The sequence below is a fragment of the Bombina bombina genome, chromosome 2, assembly GCF_027579735.1.
Source record: "Bombina bombina isolate aBomBom1 chromosome 2, aBomBom1.pri, whole genome shotgun sequence".
NCBI lineage: Eukaryota > Metazoa > Chordata > Amphibia > Anura > Bombinatoridae > Bombina > Bombina bombina.
The window spans coordinates 1,235,717,141-1,235,740,142 of record NC_069500.1 but is presented as its reverse complement, the minus strand read 5'-3'; the positions used below and the strand labels follow the sequence as shown (position 1 = coordinate 1,235,740,142).

The window sequence follows — 23,002 nt, the reverse complement described above, 5'->3', positions numbered from 1 at the left end:
AAGTTTGACAATAAAATCACATTTTGGACATAGGGGTGGACTCCCTATCCTATCCAGCAGCACATCTATACTGCACCTGATTATTTTTTTAAGTTAACCTTTTTGTTTAGCAAAACTGACCACACGTGGATAATTTTGTAGCTAGGTTAAACAAGTCTCTTAGGAGGTACAAATTCAAAGAGTATATTAGCAATCCCCAAAAAAGAGGAGGGAGGCAAAGTTACCCAACATTTTAATATCTTTCACCTCTCTAATATCCCAGCCTTATATTTGCCTTTCAGGAGGTGAAGAAGTGAGGTGCTCCAGTTTCTTTTCGAACAGGGGTTCTCAGTTCAAATATTGTAGCTTGTTCTTTTTTCCATTATTTGTTATATGTATAAAACATTTGGGTGACTTGTTTCACCACCTGATGTTGTTTGCACGTTATATATAAGATTTATCAAATTGGCTTGCTATTTTCTTAGTGCAGGGATAACAATCTGTTTTCTAAGTAATCCTTTTAGCAATCTTTGTTCTAGTAGTTTATTCTCCACTCCAATTCCATTATTTGTAATATGTGTATAAAAAATTTGTGTGAATTGTTTCACCACCTGATGTTGTTTGCACGTTATATATAAGATTTATCAAATTGGCTTGCTATTTTCTTAGTGCAGGGATAACAATCTGTTTTCTAAGTAATCCTTTTAGCAATCTTTGTTCTAGTAGTTTATTCTCCACTCCAATTCCATTATTTGTAATATGTATAAAAAATTTGCGTGAATTGTTTCACCACCTGATGTTGTTTGCACGTTATATATAAGATTTATCAAATTGGCTTGCTATTTTCTTAGTGCAGGGATAACAATCTGTTTTCTAAGTAATCCTTTTGGACTCCTCTGTAAAGCAATCTTTGCTTTAGTAGTTTATCCTCCACTCCAATTTTCATAAGGCACTTTTTGATAATCTTTTTGGACAATATTTTCTACTTACACTAGTCTCTTGAGACCTTTACAGTCTTTAGTTTAATCCCTTAACGACCAAGGACGTACAGGGTATGTCCTACAAAAACTGTCAGTTAATGACCAATTACGTACCCTGTATGTCCTTGGGGGTTTCAAGTGGTGGAAGCAATCGTGATCACTTCTAGTCGCTTTCAAGATATTGCAGTGATGCCTCAGTATTTAGCCACCGATGGTTTTTAGCAACTGATGCAGAGAGAGACACTCTGTGGCCCTCTCTGCATTGGCCATCGATGGTGCCGATCATTGGTGGGTGGGAGCAGCAGCAGGGAGGCGGGTGGGTGGCCCATTGATGGTTCCTTCCGTTTCTTTTGTCTACAAGCGTGCACACTTGCATGCCAAATCTACAGTCATATAAGAAAATGTATGGGAAGGATGGAGAGGGAGGCGAGATCTGGGATGTTGGTAAAGGGATCTGGGAGGGGAGGAAGGGTATTGAGGGGGAGCAGCTACACTACAGAAAATACTTAATTTGAAATAAAAAATAAATAAAAAAATACATTTTATTTGCGCAAACTGAGTACTGGCAGAAAGCTGCCAGTACCCAAGATGGTGGCAAATAGGTAGAGTGGGGAGAGTTAGAGAAATGTATGGGGGGGATCAGGGACGTTGGAGACTAAGGGGGATCCAACACTGCAGAATCAACAGGAAAAAATAAATAAAAAAAATAAAAATGCCTTTTATTTTAGTACTGGCAGACTTTCTGCTAGTACTTAAAATGGCGATGACAATTGTGAGGTGGGGGAGGGAAGAGAGCTGTTTGAGGGGGGTCAGGGAGCGATCAGGGGGTGGGATGTGTCAAGTGGGAGGCTGATCTCTACACTAAAGCTAAAATTAACCCTACAAGCTACCTAATTAACCCCTGGGCATAATACAAGTGTGGTGCGCAGCGGCATTTAGTGACCTTCTAATTACCAAAAAGAAACGCCAAAGTCATAAATGTCTGCTATTTCTGAACAAAGGGGATCCCAGAGAAGAATTTACAACCATTTGTGCCATAATTACACATGCTCTTTGTAAATAATTTCAGTGAGAAACCTAAAGTTAGTGAAAAAGTGAACGATTTATTTTATTTGATCGCATTTGGCGGTGAAATGGTAGCATGAAATATACCAAAATGGGCCTAGATCAATACTTTGGGTTCTCTGCTACACTACACTAAAGCTAAAATTAACCCTACAAGCTACCTAATTAACCTCTTCACTGCTGGGCATAATACAAGTGCGGCATTTAACGGCCTTCTAATGACCAAAAAGTAATGCCAAAGCCATATATGTCTGCTATTTCTGAACAAAGGGGATCCCAGAGAAGCATTTACAACCATTTGTGCCATAATTGCACAAGCTGTTTGTAAATAATTTCAGTAAAAAACTAACAATTAACAATTTTTTTTTATTTGATCACATTTGGCGGTTAAATGGTGGCATGAAATGTACCAAAATGGGAGTAGATCAATACTTTGGGTTGTCTACTAAATATATATATATATATATATATATATATATATATATATATATATATATATATATATATATATATATATATATATATATATATATATACACACACACACACACACACACACATGTGAAGGGATTCCTGACAGATATCAGTGTTACAATGTAACTATGGCTAATTTTGGAGAACAAGAAATGGTTTGGAAATAACAAAGTGCTACTTGTACTTATTGCCCTATAACTTGCAAAAAAAGAACATGTAAACATTGGGTATTTCTAAACTCAGGACAAAATTTAGAAACTATTTAGCCTGGCAGTTTTTTTGGTGGTTGTAGATGTGTAAAAGATTTTGGGGGTCAAAGTTAGAAAAAGTGTGTTTTTTTCATTATATTTTATATATTTTTTTTATAGTAAATTAAAAGATATGATGAAAATAAGGGTATCTGTAGAAAGTCAATTTAATGGCAAGAAAAACAGTATATAATATGTGTGGGTACAGTAAATGAGTAAATTTACAGCTAAACACAAAACACTGTAAAAATGTAAAAATAGCCCTGGTCATTACAGGTAAGAAAATTGAAAAATGGTCTGGTCACTAAGGGGTTAATCCTCTCTATTCCAGATGCTTTGCTAGAACTTAGGATATTTAATATAAGTTTCTGAAAGTTTCTATAGCTATCTGGTATTTCATCTAGCTTTCCTTTTTATTTCTTCATCTGTTGTTAGTCTTAGGGCTCCATGTACTAAGCCGTCAATTCATCCGTCATTTTAGTCGCGGCTAAACTCGCCGTTACTCGCCGCGGGCGAAATGGTGTCCGCTGTAGCTATGTACTAATAATCCCACAACAAATAGACACCTCTAGCCCGCCGCGAGCAGTGGCGGAATATTGATAAATTTGACGCCTCGCTCGCCGCGAATAAGCTGATGTACTAACTTTCAGTTCAATTGTCTGGCCAATTGTTAACACGTGACATGTAAGGTGTCATGAACGTCATAGTAGAAGCGGGAATAGAATTTTGCTCCTATAAATGGACAAGTTTTCTAAACAACTTTATTATTGTTCCAAAATTTTTGGAGAGTAATTACAGAGCGCTCGTTTTTGAGATCTTTATTTACTATTTCGATATGGCTTCATCTGGATCTGAAACCGCTTCAAAATCCAAGAATCCTCACTTTTCTCATCAGCAAAACGTCGTTTTGATTGATATGATTATTGACTCTTATGATTATTTGTTTGGATGTCGTGTCAAACAGACAAATTTTTCTAGAAGGAAGCAGATCTGGCAAAGGATCAGCGACGCTGTTAGTGCCCAGGGTCCAGGAAAAAAGGATGTCGATCAGCTGAAGAAGCGTTACAACGACATTAAACGCTTCGCCAAAGCTAAATTGGCCAGAGAGAAAAATTCGGCACGTGCTACCGGAGGTGGACCAGCATATGTGGCAGACCTCAATGACTATGAGCAGAAGCTTGTTCAGCGTCTGGGACCGGAGATCATCACTGGCATAACGGATGATTGTGACAGTGATTTAAGAGGTAAATGTACAACATAGTTGACGTAAATGTTCTTTTTAAAGTTATGATAGGTTATTGTCTCCAATATATATTTCTTTAAAATAACATTATCTGACTTCTTACGCTTCAGTATCCTATATGCCATCTAGGCCCCAAATACTGTAATCATTTATGTCGCATATATGTATAAGGGATTGTACAAGCCATTTAGGCCCCAAATACTGTAATAATTTATCTCGCATATATGTATAAGGGATTGTACAAGCCATTTAGGCCCGAAATACTGTAATAATTTATCTCGCATATATGTATAAGGGATTGTACAATAATAGTATTGTTATACTGCCTTTTTTTTAATGGTCTAACGGAACTAAAGATTTGTTGATTATTACTATAGTGATCCCTAAAGATAACACCCATGTGTTTATTTTCAAACCAGTATTGCATAGAAACCTTAAAGAGATAATGACAATAGAAATAATGTAATTTGAAACTATTAAAATAATATTGTATGTCCGACATTAATCATGAGACTAACCCCAGATCACATGCCTTCTTAAATTTCTGATCTATTGACTTCCATGTTGCGTTATTTCACTATAGAATATTATTGTTAGCATCTTTCAAAATTGTTCTCCGCTTTATAAACATACATTTTTCAGATATAGCTATGCACATAGTTGACGCAGTCACATGAACCATCTATGTGCATCAACCAATGATCATTTACTGTGCCTGTATAGATTTGCTTTTCCTCAAAGTATAAAAATCCAATGAATGCAAAAACATAATACATTTAAATATTTTTAAAAATGCATTTTCTTATGCAATTTGTAAAGGTAATTATTTTTTTTCATGTCCCTTTAAAGGGCCACTAAACCCAAAATCTTTTATTAATGATTCGGATAGAGAATTGAAATTTAAACAACATATTACTTCAATTTTCTAGATATTCTTAGTTGAAGAAAAATAAATACACATGTTGAGCCAATCACACGAGGCTTCTTTGTGCATCAATCAAATGCTTTTCAACAAAGAATATCTATAGAATAAAACAAATTAGATAATATAAGTAAATTATAAAGATGTTTATAACTGCATTCTCTTTCCAAATCATAAAAAAAGGTGGTTGGCATGTCCCTTTAATGATTGAGCCTGCATTCACTGCTGTAATTATTATTATTAACAGTTTTAACTTTCAGTTTCAAATATAAATAAAAATAAACCTAATTTTTTTTTTTAATTTTTTTTTTTTAAGCAATGCCAACAACAGCAGAGCCTGTGAGGAGTAACGAGGTGCCCACTTGTTCTACTTCTTCTTCTGCGGTTTCGAGACCACCCGGTGCAGCTGTTTCAAGACCTTCGGACAGTTTTACACATGGACAATTTATACGCTCATCATCTAATGTTACACACACAACTTCCTCGGCGGACACACTTCCGGATCTAAGGACCAGCACTCCACAAACTGGTGTTGGTAGAGCAACTGGTAAGTACTTTACAAATGAATAATTTCAATGTTGTGTGTTTTATCTCTTTTATCTCTCAATTTTTTTTTTGTAATTTTTTTTTTAAATGTCAAATGTCATTATTGACATATTCTATTTCGAGATCTTGTACATATTTTTTTAAATGAGGATTCTTGTAGAGCATGCATGCTATTTTAATCAACTTTCAAATTTTTTTAAAATTTATCATTATTTTCTTTTTGAGAATTGATCATAGTATTACATAAGAAAGCTGATAGAAATTCCATGCAATATATCTTATTCTCAAAAAGATTATTTTTGCTTCAGTGTCCAGTTAATTGCAAAATACATTTCCATTAATAATTTCGAATATATCGTTACATTGACAAAAAGCATTTTATTTATTTATTTTTATGTTATTTATTTTTTTATAGGTGATTTGGGACGTCTTTTCCAGAGATTGACTGGACATTCATCTCCATTATTTGATGGTATGTATCACATATGTATATATATATATAATATAACTTAAATTGGTGTATGACGGTTGTATCTGCTCTCTCCTTCTATTCTATTTCTGCAAGTGTTTTTATAACATTTTATTTTTATTTACTAACAATTTGTTATGTCTTGATCTAGAAGAAGAAAACTCATCAAGGGAGATCACTATCAATCTCATGCCGATAGTGGAAAATCCCATTCAAGATGAACCACCAGGAGGGCATGATGGAAGTGAGACTCCGGATATTCTTGAAGATTTGGGAGATGCGCAACCGGATGAAATTCACACACCAGAAAACATTGAGGAACCTGTTGAAACACAGGCACCACCAATTGAACTGCAAACAGGTGGTGTAAATATTGACAATACACCGGCAGAAGGACAATTTGGCGATGTTGCATTGAGGGAAATGTTGACACTGGCAAGGCAATACAGAGAGGACCACAGAGAAATGCTGAATATTATTAACACTAATATTGAACGCTGGGCTGCTCTGTCAGAAAAAATGTGGAAATCGAAAGGCAAAGGAATGAGATAGAGATGCAGAAATTACAGCTGCAAAGAGAGATGTTCCAGTGGCAGAGGCAGATGGATGAAGAGAAAAACCATCAAATTAACAGAGCTTTGAGCATCAGCGAAAGGACATTACAATCTCTGTTGGCTATTGTCAGTGAAAGGGAGGCGACAACAGACCCAAAGAGGCAACGTCTGGAGTGAACATTTTTTATTATCTAGTCACTGTTAATTTTTTTACTCTGTATATTGTGTACAAAGTTATTGTTTGTGTATTTTTAAGGGACACTGTACTCAAATTTTTTCTTTTGTGATTCAGATAGAGCATGCAAATTTGATCATAGGAGTACATTTGAAAGTTGCTTAAAATTGCATGCTCGATCTGAATCACAAAAGATAAAATTTGGATACAGTGTCCCTTTAAGTTTAAAATGTTAGTCACTGTTAATTTTTTTACTCTGTATATTGTGTACAAAGTTATTGTTTGTGTATTTTTAAGGGACACTGTACTCAAATTTTTTCTTTTGTGATTCAGATAGAGCATGCAATTTGATCATAGGAGTACATTTGAAAGTTGCTTAAAATTGCATGCTCGATCTGAATCACAAAAGATAAAATTTGGATACAGTGTCCCTTTAAGTTTAAAATGTTAGTCACTGTTAATTTTTTTACTCTGTATATTGTGTACAAAGTTATTGTTTGTGTATTTTTAAGGGACACTGTACTCAAATTTTTTTCTTTTGTGATTCAGATAGAGCATGCAAATTTGATCATAGGAGTACATTTGAAAGTTGCTTAAAATTGCATGCTCGATCTGAATCACAAAAGATAAAATTTGGATACAGTGTCCCTTTAAGTTTAAAATGTTAGTCACTGTTAATTTTTTTACTCTGTATATTGTGTACAAAGTTATTGTTTGTGTATTTTTAAGGGACACTGTACTCAAATTTTTTCTTTTGTGATTCAGATAGAGCATGCAAATTTGATCATAGGAGTACATTTGAAAGTTGCTTAAAATTGCATGCTCTATCTGAATCACAAAAGATAAAATTTGGATACAGTGTCCCTTTAAGTTTAAAATGTTATTATTTAATAAAGACAAATTTTTTTATGGCCAAAAAAAAAGTTTATTTACATAAATTCAAACTCACTTTTGATTCTTCAACACAAAACTTTTTCTCAGTTATTAATCATGACAAAACAAAAAATGAAATCAAATTACATATTTACGGTATAAAAAATCTACTTGCTCCATTAACATTGCCAAAGTTGCCCTAATTTTAGAAATTTTTTGTTTGACATGATCTTCTAGACAACTCTGAGTACTTTTGTCTGCAGTCTCAATAGTTGATGTTGAAGATAAATCTGTAGAAAAATAAATGAAAAGCAAAATTTAATTCAATTGTCATATACATATTCAATGTATGATAGGGTTTTTCATCACAAATATTACCTCCTGATGTGCTGTTATCTACGTTATCTACTATATTAGCTTCTACACTTATGTCCACTCCTTTAAAGCTTTCATCTGAGCCAACTCCTATTTGAAATATACAATATATGTATTAGTTAAAACTTGTATTTTCTTAGATTTAAGATTACTGAGTATGAAACATACCTTTATCTACCATCATTGTTGGTAAAACTTCTATCCTTGGTTGAGTATCATCTGAAGTTAATGCTTCAAATATTGTCACACTATCTGGATTTTGAAATTCTTCCATTTCCATACTAGTTTCCATTTCTTCCATGGTAATATCTATGAACGAAATTACAAAGATAGAAAACTATTAAATCAAAAACCTTGTATATATTATTTAAAACAATAATAATAATAATCATTACAAGTGACATAGAAACCAATTTCTAAGTTTCATGATTCAGATAGTGCATGCAATTTAAATAAACTTTATATTTTACTTCATTCTTTTTGTATCTTTATTTGAAAAGCAAGAATCTAAGTTTAGATGCCAGCCCATTTTTGGTGAACCAACTGTGTTGTACTTGATAATTGGACAGAACCAATCAAAGAGTGCTGTCCATGGTGCTCAACCAAAATTGGCTGGCTCCTTAGCTTAGATGCCCTCTTTTTCAAATAAAAATAGAAAGTAAATGAGGAAAAAAATGATAATAGAAGTAAATTAGCAACTTGATTAATATTGCATGCTAAAACTTTTTAAGCCAAAACCTAAAATATATGATTTAAAATTTAAATAATAAGTCATTACCTGTCTGTGTCTCTTTATGACAAATTGCATATGGATTTGGAGATAATTCAATATCCAATAGTGTTATTGGCAAAGGTGGAGAAAGAGCTTCACTTCTGGGTGTTTGCACCAACATTGACCTTAAGTAGCGTGGTGGGTGTGCACACTTCATTCTCCTACTTCTCATATCTATAAACATATATATAAGAAAAAAATTTAATAAAAAAAATTGAAATAATTATGCTGCATGCTTACTTTTCTAACATGTTTCAATGTTATATAGTAATATATTTATATTTTATTCTACTAACTCAGTTCTGCATGTTTCAATGTTATATACTAATATAGTTATATTTTACTCTACTAACTCATTTTTGTATGCTAAGTTTTCTAACCTTTTAAGTGTATATAGTTATATAGTTAAATTTTAATCTACTAACTCAGTTCTGCATGCTAACTTTTGTAACTTTTTGCAATTGTATATACTAATATAGTCAAAGTAACAGTCAGGAAATATTATTTTCCTGGATTCGTCAATGATGACGCAGTTCAAAAATAAACCCTTTTTTTATATTATTAAAAATTATTTCATATATAATTTTGAAACTTACATGTCCTTATCAATCTTCGAATCGATTTATAGTACTTCGGTTCTCTTCTCTTCAAATCACTATATTTTCTAAGACACTGTCGTCTTGTTCTTTTAATTTTTGAAATACGATGCATTCTTCTCAGCATCTCGTATATAATTTTGTCTCGGCATTCCTGTCTCACTCCCCTCACACCACCAATCCGTTTAGGGAAATATTTATCCATGGCATAAACTAATATCACCAATTCTCCAGCACCAAAAGGTTCAGGACGCGACATGTTTGACGATGACGTGATTAATCGTTATGTCAATCATTAGCGCATTGATCCAGATATGTATCCCCGAAAAATAGAGAAAAATATAATGTATATGTAGATTAATGTATTTTATGAAGGTTTGTAAATATCGATGTTTATATTTATTACAAATGATATTTGTTTCATATACATTTTCTTTGTTTCAGATGTGTTGATATGTATTAAAATTTACTTTGTTTTACAATTGTTATTTTGTTTCTAAACATTTTCTTTGTTTCAGATGTGTATGTATTAACATTTATACTTTGGTTTACAATAGTTATTGTTTCTAAACATTTTTTTATTTGTTTCAGATGTGTTTTTATGTATTAAAATTTAATTTGGTTTACAATTTTTATTTTGTTTCTAAACATTTAATTTTTTTAAGATGTGTTTATATGTATTAAAATGTTGTTTGGTTTACAATTGTTATTTTGTTTCTAAACATTTTCTTTGTTTCATATGTGTTTATATGTATTAGAATTTATTTTGGTTTACAATTGTTATTTGGTTTCTAAACATTTCCTTTTTTTTCAGATGTGTTTATATGTATAACAAGTTACTTTGGTTTACAATTGTTAATATATAATGTTTAAAGATTATAATTTTGTAATAAAATAATTTATTTTGCCATTATTTTCTATATGCCACTATTCTTTTAACAAATCTTGAATGCAAAAATATATTATAAAGGTTAAGAAAATAAGTGCTAAGAGTAAGCCCTTAAGGTATTTATTTGAATATGGGAAAACCTAGTAGCTGTTAAAAATAGAGGTTAGAATAAAACAAATAAAATTAGCAAGTCTTTTTTAACTCAAAAATCCAATCTGATAACATAAAGCACTGTTGAATATACTGTCGCTTGTTACAGCTACAATTCAATGACACAATAATGAATTAGCATCAGCTATGGAGGGATTACATTACAATAATCACATATGTAAAAGAGTGAGAGCAGCTGTAGACACTAGTGTGATGTCACAAAGACAATGTATTACCTATAATATATTGTCTGTAATAACTTTGATCATAAACTTTATTTATTTGAAACCTTTGATAATTGAAGATCAACAACTGTTATGTATTTAACTGTTTATCATGAGTGTTTTCTAATAACCTTAACTCTTAAAAAAAAATGGAGACAAGTTAATAAAGAAAGTTTTTTATTGATCAACTGAAACTTTAATCCTCAAACACAAAATATTGTTCTGAAACCATGTCCCTTGTTGCATTTCCACGCCTATTAGCTTGTTCGACACATATTTCTTCTGGTAAATCATCAGTATCTATTGGATCTTCATCTTCTAATGGACAGCCTCTTTTAATTGCAATATTGTGCAGTATGCAGCAAACCAATATAATTTTGGCAACTTTCTCTGGTGCATACTGCATAGCACCACCAGAACGATCAAGACATCGAAACCGCATTTTCAAAAGACCGAAAGTCCTCTCAATAATCCCCCTGGTAGATCGGTGAGCTTCATTGAAACGTACTTGACTTCTGGTCTGTGGGTTGTTATAGGGAGTCAACAGCCATTCTGTACATGAGTACCCTCCATCTCCTAATAGAAGATATAATAAATATAAATATTAATATAAGAATAATTATAAAGATTCAGAACTATACAATACAATTAAACTATACAGATTACAGTCGACAAATTGGGCGCAATTTTGGTACATTGAAATGAGAGACATATTAGACGCCAGTTATGCTTACCTAGAAGCCATCCGTCAGGCATATTTCCCTCCTCGAACTTCCGGTATAACCCAGTCTGCCTTAAAATGTAAGAATCATGACAGGATCCAGGAAAGTTAGAACGGACACTGATAATCCTCATGTGGGGGTCACAGACCATCTGGACATTCAAGGAATGGAAATGCTTTCGATTCCTATAGATCTCCTCACGAGCTTGAAGTGGTCTTACAGCAACATGGGTACAGTCTATGGCACCTAGGACATTGGGCATCCCAGCCATCCTATAGAAATTTGACTTGATAGATTGCCATTCTTCAGGGGTAGATGGCAAACAAACATATCGATGAAAAATAACCATCATAGCCCCTATTACTTTGGATAAGTGGCGTGAAAAAGCAGATTGACTCATTCCAATAATGACGCTAGAAACTGCCTGAAAGGAGCCTGTTGCAAAAAAATGCAATGCCGCTAATAGTTTGAGAAGTCCCGGAATAGCTTGTGAACGAGCAGTCATCGGCTCCAAATGATCTTCAATCTCTCGATACAGGTGTAATATCGATTCACGATCAAGCCGGAATCTTTGTATGATCTCTCGGTCAGAAAGGCCGTGCAAACCAACCCGTGGAAGGAATACACGGGGGACTCGAACTCTCCTTCTTCTAACCAATCGATTAGCTACATTTCCAGTATTCTGTCTTCTAGCCCGGATTCGCATCAAACGGAGAATAAACAAAAACAGAATTCTCTCCATAGCTGCTGAAATGAACAATGTAAGTACAATGCTGATATTACTGCCTTTTATATATGTCTAGACTGGCGTCTAGAGTGACTTTCCTATTGTTTTGTACCTTGCCCGCCACCTAAAAGGTGGCGAGGCAAAAATAACGAGGTGGGAGCGGAAATTGACGCGAGCGGACAAATAGATTTTTTAGTACATTCGTTTTTGGCGAGTTGGTGGTCAAATGTGTCTAATTACAGTAAAAAATGGAGAGGTAGCGAGGTATGGCGGATAAGTACGCTCGCAATTTTAAAGATGCGAGTTTTTACATAATTGACGGCTTTGTACATATCAGTTTGCGAGTTTGGGCGCGAGATTTGTTGCGGGTAGCTCGCTGACTGCTTAGTACATGGAGCCCTTAGTTATCATATAGCACTTTTGCTTATCAGTAATTCTGATTGCTTTAGCAATCCTAAACTGAATGTACAGTTATTCCTTTTTGATCTTTACCACTGAGTCAATATTCTTATTTTTCTTTTATCTCAGGTTTATCAATTTAAGGACCTAGAGATTGAACTCTTGATTTATAATCTAACAAGATAGTTGAGACCTTTCTTCAGGCAAGGCAGTCTGTAACAAGTACTTTTATCACCAGTTTTAACTGTTTTCTCTTTCCTGGTGTGATTAACATGATTTTACAAGTATTTCTTGGAATTTTCAGGAATTTTTCAATTTTATAAAATAATGTGCAACTTTCTTATAAGGTCTCTGACATTCAGATTGCTGTTCTAGATCTAGTCAAAGTACTCAAATAATTAAGAGATTTTCTCTACTATGTAAATAACATTAAAATTCATTATTATTCATATTTCTATGTTAGGTTAGTGCACTAGACAAAAATGCGATCGGGTTTACGCACAAGTTGGGTGCTAGGTATTTTTTCCACTTTTCGTGCTCTATTGAAGTCTATGGGGAAATAAGCTAACATGGTCATGATATTCAAAGTTCTGTTTTCTGGTTGGGTTAGCGTGCGAGCACAAAACCTTTTATTTTCAACTTGTAATACGAGCGCTACCCGACGTGTGCAATAAGCTTACTTCTAGCGGAGTTAGCGAGCGAGCGAGTGGCAGTGATAAATAGGGTGCCACTCGTAATCTGGCCAATAATATTTAAAAAATAATTTGTCTGTGCATGATTTAGATAACTTGTTGATTCCTGATTAAAGTTCTCATTAAGAATAGCTTTATGGGAAGCAGGAAATGTCTTCCAGAAATTTACTGTTTTTACTACTAGATTAGTTCCACTTCGGGGGGCTTTTTTAAAATGAGGTTTCATGTAGATTGCATGCAGCAACTTCTTTTTCTGTACTCACTTTTCTTTTAGGATACTTTTTTACAGTAAATTATTACAGTCTTAGTGGCTGGTAAATAGGAGCCCACCTTAATTGTTGTCACTACTATTTACTTATTGACTCCACAGCTTGAATATTAGGGGCGCGATCCGATATACGGCGCAGGTTTCGGCGCAAGCATGGAAACCTATGCCGCCCGTAGTTTCAGCTCGCATCTCGAGCTATCCCATATACGGCGCCGTCAGATGCTTAAGTGCCGTAAGTCTGACAAACCAGCGATGTCCAGAAATCTGTGTAAGTACAAATTTCTGGAGTCGCCAATGACTTTAGGAACTGCCTCCGCATAAAAAACCTGACTAAGTTATTAAATTACCCGTTACTGTCTAACACGCCTCCTAAACATAGCCCGACACGTATACCCCTCTATCTGCAATCCCCCCTCTCACTATTAAATAATAAATATATTAACCACTAAAATGCCGCTCCCGGACCCCACCGCCAGCTACATTATCTATATTACCCCCTAATCTGACCCCCCCTACACCGCCGCTAGCTATATTAAATGTTTTACCCCCTAATGTGAGCCCCCTACCCCGCCGACACCTATTTAAACTATATTACCCCTAATCTAAATCCCCCTACACCGCCGCCACCTATAATAAATGTATTACCCCCTAATCTAATCCACCTATACCGCCGCCACCTATATTAAATTATTACCCCCTAATCTAATCCCCCTATACCGCTGCCACCTATATTAAATTAATTAACCCCTAAAATACTCAAATTTCCCTACCACTAAACCTAAGTCTAACCCTACAAATAGCCCTGAAAAGGGCTTTTTGCATGGCATTACCCCAAAGAGTGGCGAAACGCGTTGATGGTGATACCAAAGAAAGAATAACAGATATTCCCAGTTTTTAATACCAACGGGTACGGAGGATTGCGAAGGATACAAGTGGGACTACTTCCACAAGCCGAGCACTCTGCGCAGAGTTAAGAAGCAAGAAGCAAGGATATCGGACGGATCTACTTCATCTAAATCGCAGACGTAGCGTGTGATGTCACCAACTAGCCGCAAGCTGTAGAGACACTAGTGCTACCACAGTAAGTTACAAACAAAGAACAGGTAAGCACTCCAGAGTGTATCAGCCCGGCAGTGTGGTTAGACTAACACGGTCTGAAAACCAGACTTTTAAATCATTTCAAGAAATATAACGCTCATTACGATATTTAAAGAACTGGGCACATATAGAAAGAAAAAAGTCTCACCAAAGTCCTACGACAACTTTATCAAACAGGAACGAAAATTTTACTTCCTGCAGAACCCAAGTACTTCTCTTATTGGAACATTCACATAAATTAGTCATATGGGATCAAAAGGAATTTTTTCTAAGATTTTTTTAAAAGATTTTTTAACCACGCATATTTTTATTAAGTGACCGGTCACCATAGTGTTTTATATATATGTCATCAGAGTATAAATGCAGTAAATTGTATTAATATAGCTGCTTGATATTGTGTTTATTTTTCACCTTTTATAATTTAAAAGTATATCTTTTAATTAGCACAGCGCAACAGTTTATTCTTACAGAGTATCTCTATAGAGCCTGATAAGTATACATTGATTGATATAGCTATACTTTGTTTTATATTCACCCAGCAAATTATATAGTGTATGCTATTTCATATGTTATAACATATCACCATTTAGAATCCAGCCTGAACTCGAATCATAGATACGCAGGACTGTGTATTTTCAACTACCCATTTAAGGCCTGATAAAAACATTTTGCATACAAAGTATGCTATTCTTATCTTTATCTTTATTTTTATCTTTAATTTCATTTTTAAAGAAAGCATTTGCTACTTGTATATTTTTTTACATAGTATGCTCAGTCTGTACTGTTCACCATAGCGAAACTCAGCTTTATATCCAACATAGAGAAAATATATTTTAACCAATTCGGTTTGCCTAAATCATTATATTCGAACATAGTAGATCTTTTTGGAGATACAATTCACAGCTATTTAGGAAGGTTTCAATTTATATTCATACATAGTATGTTAATACATTTATAATCATCCCCGTGCTGTTTATGTGCATTTACACATTTTTCTACCAATATTACCCCAAAGTAAACAGCTCTATTGCCAGCCATTGAAAGGGCTTTTTGCGGGGCATTGTCACAAAGTAATCAGCTCTTTTGCCTGTAATCTAAATCCCCCTACACCGCCGCCACCTATAATAAATGTATTAACCCCAATCTAATCCCCCTACACCGCCGCCACCTATATTAAATTAATTAACCCCTAATCTAATCCCCCTATACCGCCGCCACCTATATTAACTATATTAACCCTAATTATATCAGGGTTAATATAGTTAATATAGTTATTATATTATATATATTAACTATATTAACCCTATCTAACTCTAACACCCCTAACTTAATTATTATTAAAATAAATCTAAAAAATATTAATAATATTAACTAAATTATTCCTATTTAAAACTAAATACTTACCTATAAAATAAACCCTAAAATAGCTACAATATAATTAATAATTACATTGTAGCTATTTTAGGGTTTATATTTATTTTACAGGTAACTTGGTATTTATTTTAACTAGGTACAATAGCTATTAAATAGTTAATAACTATTTAATAGCTACCTTGTTAAAATAATTACCAATTTACCTGTAAAATAAATCCTAACCTAAGTTACAAATACACCTACACTATCAATAAATTATATAAACTACAAATATCTAAACTAAAATACAATTAAATAAACTAAATTAAATTACAAGAAAAACAAAACACTAAATTACAAAAAATAATTACAAGAATTTTAAGCTAATTACACCTATTCTAAGCCCCCTAATAAAATAATAATGCCCCCCAAAATAAAAAAATGCCCTACCCTATTCTAAATTAAAAAGTAAGTAGCTCTTTTACCAGCCCTTAAAAGGGCTTTTTGCGGGGCATGCCCCAAAGTAATCAGCTCTTTTGCCTGTGAAAAAAACCACAATACCACCCCCCAACATTACAACCCACCACCCACATACCCCTACTCTAAACCCACCCAAACCCCCCTTAAAAAAAACCTAACACTAACCCCCAGAAGATCTCCCTACTTTGAGTCGTCTTCACCCAGCAGGGCCGAACTCTTCATCCAGATGTGGTCCTCCACATGTCTTCATCCAAGCGGCAAAGAAGAGGTCTTCCATCCCGGTGATGTCTTCATCCAAGCGGCAAAGAAGAGGGCTTCCATCCCGGCGATGTCTTCATCCAAGCGGCAAAGAAGAGGTCCTCCATCGGGGCGAAGTCTTCCTCCAAGCGGCATCTTCAATCTTCTTTCTTCCGGCTTCTTCCGACCTCCGACGCGGAACATCCAGCTGGCCCAACGACTGACCGACGAATTAAGTTTCCTTTAAATGATGTCATCCAAGATGGCGTCCCTCGAATTCCGATTGGCTGATAGGATTCTATCAGCCAATCGGGATTAAGGTAAGAAAATCTGATTGGCTGATTCAATCAGCCAATCAGATTCAAGTTCAATCCGATTGGCTGATCCAATCAGCCAATCAGATTGAGCTCGCATTCTATTGGCTGTTCCGATCATCCAATAGAATGCAAGCTCAATCTGATTGGCTGATTGGATCAGCCAATCGGATTGAACTTGAATCTGATTGGCTGATTGAATCAGCCAATCAGATTTTCTTACCTTAATTCCGATTGGCTGATAGAATCCAATCAGCCAATCGAAATTCGAGGGATGCCATCTTGGATGACGTCATTTAAAGGAAACTTCATTCGTCGGTCAGTCGTCAGGCCAGCTGGATGTTCCGCGTCGGAGGTCAGAAGAAGCCGGAAGAAAGAAGATTGAAGATGCCGCTTGGAGGAAGACTTCGCCCCGATGGAGGACCTCTTCTTTGCCGCTTGGATGAAGACATCGGTGGGATGGAAGACCTCTTCTTTGCCGCTTGGATGAAGACATCGCCGGGATGGAAGACCTCTTCTTTGCCGCTTGGATGAAGACATCGCCGGGATGGAGGACCACATCTGGATGAAGAGTTCGGCCCGGCTGGGTGAAGACGACTCAAGGTACGGAGATCTTCTGGGGATTAGTGTTAGGTTTTTTAAGGGGGGTTTGGGTGGGTTTAGAGTAGGGGTATGTGGGTGGTGGGCTGTAATGTTGGGGGGTGGTATTGTGTTTTTTTTTACAGGCAAAAGAGCTGATTACTTTGGGGCATGCCCCGCAAAAAGCCCTTTTAAGGGCTGGTAAAAGAGCTGCTTACTTTTTAATTTAGAATAGGGTAGGGCATTTTTTTATTTTGGGGGGCTTTATTATTTTATTAGGGGGCTTAGAATAGGTGTAATTAGCTTAAAATTCTTGTAATGTTTTTTTATTTTTTGTAATTTAGTGTTTTGTTTTTTTTGTAATTTTGTTTAGTTTATTTAATTGTATTTTAGTTTAGATATTTGTAGTTTATTTAATTTATTGATAGTGTAGGTGTATTTGTAACTTAGGTTAGGATTTATTTTACAGGTAAATTGGTAATTATTTTAACAAGGTAGCTATTAAATAGTTATTAACTATTTAATAGCTATTGTACCTAGTTAAAATAAATACCAAGTTACCTGTAAAATAAATATAAACCCTAAAATAGCTACAATGTAATTATTAATTATATTGTAGCTATCTTAGGGTTTATTTTATAGGTAAGTATTTAGTTTTATATAGGAATAATTTAGTTAATATTATTAATATTTTTTAGATTTATTTTAATAATAATTAAGTTAGGGGTGTTAGAGTTAGATAGGGTTAATATAGTTAATATATATAATATAATAACTATATTAATTATATTAACCCTAATATAATTAGGGTTAATATACTGTAGTTAATATAGGTGGCGGCGGTGTAGGGGGATTAGATTAGGGGTTAAAAATTTTAATATAGGTGGCGACGGTGTAGGGGGATTAGATCAGGGGGTAATACATTTATTATATTTGTCGGCGGTGTAGGGGGATTTAGATTAGAGGCAAAAGAGCTGATTACTTTGTGACAATGCCCCGCAAAAAGCCCTTTTAAGGGCTGGCAAAAGAGATGGTTACTTTAGGGCAATGGCCCACAAAAAGCCCTTTTAAGGGTTGGCAATAGAGCTGTTTACTTTGGGGCAATGCCACGCAAAAAGCCTTTTTCAGGTCTATTTGTAGGGTTAGACTTAGGTTTAGTGGTAGGGAAATTTTAGTATTTTAGGGGTTAATTTAATATAGGTGGCGGCGGTATAGGGGGATTAGATTAGGGGTTAATAATTTAATATAGGTGGCGGCGGTATAGGGGGGATTAGATTAGCGGTTAATAATTTAATATAGGTGGCGGCGGTATAGGGGGATTAGATTAGGGGTTAATAATTTAATATAGGTAGCGGCGGTATAGGGGGATTAGGGGTTAATAATTTAGTATAGGTGGCGGCGGTGTAGGGGGCTCACATTAGGGGTTAATATAGTTTAAATAGGTGACGGCGGTGTAGGGGGCTCACATTAGGGGTTAATATAGTTTAAATAGGTGGTGGCGGTGTAGGGGGCTCAGATTAGGGGGTGATATAGATAATGTAGGTGGCGGCGGGGTCTGGGAGCGGCAGTTTAGGGGTTAAACACTTTATTAGGGAAGCGGCGGGGGATCGCGGTTGACAGGTAGATAGACATTGCACATGCGTTAGGTTTTATTTAGCAGTTCGCGGTTGACAGATAGATAGACATTGTGCATGCGTTAGATCCTTACGCTGTATATTGGATACCAAACTGCACTGGTTTGGTATACCTGTCTATGGGACGAAGGCAGAAATATACGAGATTAACTTCTATGTTACGCCGTATATGTGATACCAAATCAGCGCAAAATTTTGCGTCGCCGGCTTTTGCGGGCGACGCTGTATATCGGATCGAGGCCTAGATTCCAGGGGTAATGGCTTGTGGACTCTCCACACCTTACGAAAGAAAACATAATGACTTACCTGATAAATACTTTTCTTTCATGGAGGTGAGAGTCTACAAGAACCACCCTTTTATATTTTTCCAATTGGCGGAAGTTTTAGTATGCACCTTGTTTAATCTGATCTGTTTGTTCTTCTCTAAACTATACATTAGATTGGGATACTCGAGAGGTGAGAGGGATTACAAGCTTGTGGAATGTTGGGTATCCTTGCCTCCTCCTAGTGGCCAGGATTTGAATCCCATGAGTAATGGTTAGTGGTTTGTAAGCATGAAATTATCTCTCTCTTTAATCAACAAATACCTTTCCATTCCAATATAAAACAATTTAAAACATTCAGAACTGATTAGGACCAATTAGATTTGTCTTCTTTTGTTGCATAAATATATTTTCAGATGGCAGACAAAAATTACATCCTTATGGTATTTTTTTTGCTTTTTCAAAACGTTGAACTAGATAGATTGTTAAGCATTCCCATGATAGTAAGTCAAATAAAAAATGCATGGTTCGCAATATCAATATTGCCACTCTTTTGGCATCTTTGGTTTGAAATCCAGTTCTTCCATAGATGATGCTAAGATTGTTCTTTACAATTCCAATTTACGTATATTATCACATTTTCTTCGTTTTCTTGTTATCCTTTGTTGAAAAGGTAAGCTCAGGAGTGTGCACGTCCGCAGCACTAAATGGCAGCAGTTTTGCAACAATGTAATACATTAGCAAGAGCACTAGATGGCAGCACTATTTCCTGTAATGTAGTGCTCCAGACATGTGCGAGTTACCTATCTAGATATTTCTTCAACAAAGAATAACATGAGAATTATGCAAATTTGATAATATAAGTAAATTGGAAGCTTTCTTTAAATTCTATTCTCTATCTGAATCATGAAAGAAAAATTTTGGGTTTCATGCCCTTTAAACAAGAGATACTGAGCTATCCACTGCACTATTGGATTCACTTCAAATTTAAAGGGAAAATGTAAACACCTTGACACATTTCTTTTGTCTATAGTATAACACATCAACCAACTCTAAACATTTAAAAAAAAAAACATTTAACATCTTGTTTGTCACTTTTGTTTTTCAATAGCCAAATTCCACCCAATACTTGCTGCATCTTTAGGAGCCAATCTATGCTTGAATCTGCAGGCGACGCAGCTAGTTATGGTCATATTGTTAGTATAAAGCACATTGTTTTACAATTCTTATCTGTTAACTCCAATAATATAAATATATGTAGCATGGCTAGCCTTGAAAACTCTGCAGGGTGCTCTTCCATGTCTATGAATTAGACAAAAACACAATTTTAAGCGCTTAATTACATGAGGGGGAATAAATAGTGAAAGTATATTGCAAAGTAGTTTTAATATGCAAAACTGAACTTTAAAAATTGAAATCTCAATGTGTTTTCTTTCCCTTTAAACAGCTGTCACTTAAGCTGTTTTCATGGAAACATAATCTAGCTTTTTTATTTACACTGATATTCTAAAAATATTCTTCATTGTTAGTTTTGCTGAGCAAAAAAAACAAAACAGAAAGTTATATTATTCATGGAAATATAAAATAATATCCTATACAGTAGGGAAGAACTGACATTTTCTTTTACAAACCTATATAATTACCTGTTTTTGAAGAGAAAACATGCTATGTAAGATTAGAATAACAAGCAAATAGTTTGTTGGCACATACCTTTGAAATCTTCTATGGTAAAAAGAGAAAAACAAATAATATTCTAGACCAGAAAATAACTGTGTTTCATGAAAAGGAATCGCGTTCTATTAATACTGTTCTATATTTGTTGTTAGGACATATGCCTAAGCCAGGATGGTTATCAAATTACAGCTGTTGGCCCACGTTCCTGTGAGACAGAAAATAAAAGCCCTGAGTTTAAACAATGGAAATTCAGAGGCAAAAACTTGTTATTGGGACCTGGCTTTGAATACTCATTTAATAGCAAATGTCACCCCCCTCCATGATCTTTTGAGAAAAAATGTTGTTGCTGAATTAACAAGTTATACGTAAGATAATGTAATCGCTACCGTTTGATGCTATGATCTCAACTAACGTTTTCCTTAAAAGTCAGGAATTATCTGTCTTGTACACATTCGGTATGTTTATTTTTTGTTTTGTTTTTTGTCTTTGAACAAATACATAGGCTAGATGTTTGCATACATTGGGCTATATCCTATACTTGACCCTAAAGTGTAGCTGATATAAAAAGAAATCTAGCAACAATAGATTTCTGATATCAGGTCCATTACACTGCTTGCTATTACTCAACAACAACATGCTATATGTGCGTCACTTAATAATAGGGAATCTTGGTGATTGGTTGCTATGACCAGTCAGCAAGGAGCTTCTGACCTTGGTCACTAAATAATTGGTACTTATATAAGTACTAGTGTTATTAAACATTAACCTTAACAGTGAACTGAATCTACTTCAATTAACCCGATCCACAGCTAGAACCAATTGCAATGAACTCTAAATGCAACTTACCCCCACTTCTATTAAATCTAATGACTTCACAGCTCATTCTGCCCCCAAAACAATATATCCCACTACCAACAACTCATGCATTATATCCCTTCGTAATCTACTTGACCACAATAACCTCTATTTCATGTGTCACTCTGCTATAGCAAAATAACCCCAAAAATGAAACCCCCTTTCCCATGACCACCTATACTGGTAAAACCCCAAACAGGCTTAATAGTTTTTAAAATAATAAAAGTGAAAATTAATATTTCAATAAAAAAAAACACTTTAATTAAAAGTAAAATATTTTCAGTCTTTTATATTTTCATTTCCATGCAAAAACTATTTTTTCTAACTAATACTGTTGTATTACATTGTTTCTAATGTAAATGTATTGAAATGATAAAAATGTCCATAAACGAGGGGGGCAGAGCCGGCCAGCGTGAGAAATGGCCGCACTTTAATGTGAGCTCAGAGTGCAAGTGCCCTAGATCGCTTCTGCAGGGACTTTTAGGAGCCATCCAGCTGTAAAATCACTCACAAACAACTCCGGGACAGATGGAGGATTGAACGGAAGCAGGCTCTACTGACACAGCTCGATGCAAACCGCAGCTCCGTTTTGAGGCCTCAGTAACGGCCGCCATCTTAGGAGCCTGAGGCTAAAGTTTAATACGCAAGACCCTACCAGAGCACTAAGAACTATGTAACAGATGTCCTGGGAGACTGCAGAGACTGCACTGGTTACCGGACTGAACGCTGACAGGTACATTTAAAGTGTAGTACACGCTAGCCTTAAGGACTCTTGGCATAAATGCTGTCTTTAATTGCCTATGGGCTACACATGTTTTACCGGACCCTCCGGGGTTTAAATGAGGCATAAATCATTTGTTATGGGAGCCATGAGACACATGTCTGCTGATCCACAAGGCATTACTAACCATTTGTATAAGGAGTAATATTTGCACAGCCAAAATACACCCTCTACAGTGTTCAGCAGACAGATAAACACAGATAACGGGCCATAAAAAGGGAATATACAGAAGTTCCTATAAAAACAAAGCCTTTACTTTTCATTTCCACAAAAGAGCCTTATCACCATACCTTGCAAGAATATGCCTTTCCATAAAAATAAATATGCAAAGAGGTCTTGTCTAAGAATGCTGTGATACCGCTTATTAAACTAATCACAGCTCACAGTTAGTG

General features: G+C 35.1%; 1 protein-coding gene across 1 annotated transcript in view; it reads right to left on the bottom strand.

Moving 5' to 3' along the window:
- The window catches only part of YIPF7 (Yip1 domain family member 7), a 179,519-nt gene extending 158,414 nt beyond the window's left edge, over positions 1-21,105 (bottom strand). Inside the window, exon 1 of the mRNA XM_053704007.1 lies at positions 21,011-21,105. The gene's annotated coding sequence lies outside the window, so the exon portion shown is untranslated. The remainder of the gene's footprint in view (positions 1-21,010) is intronic.
- Positions 21,106-23,002: the final 1,897 nt, after the last annotated feature.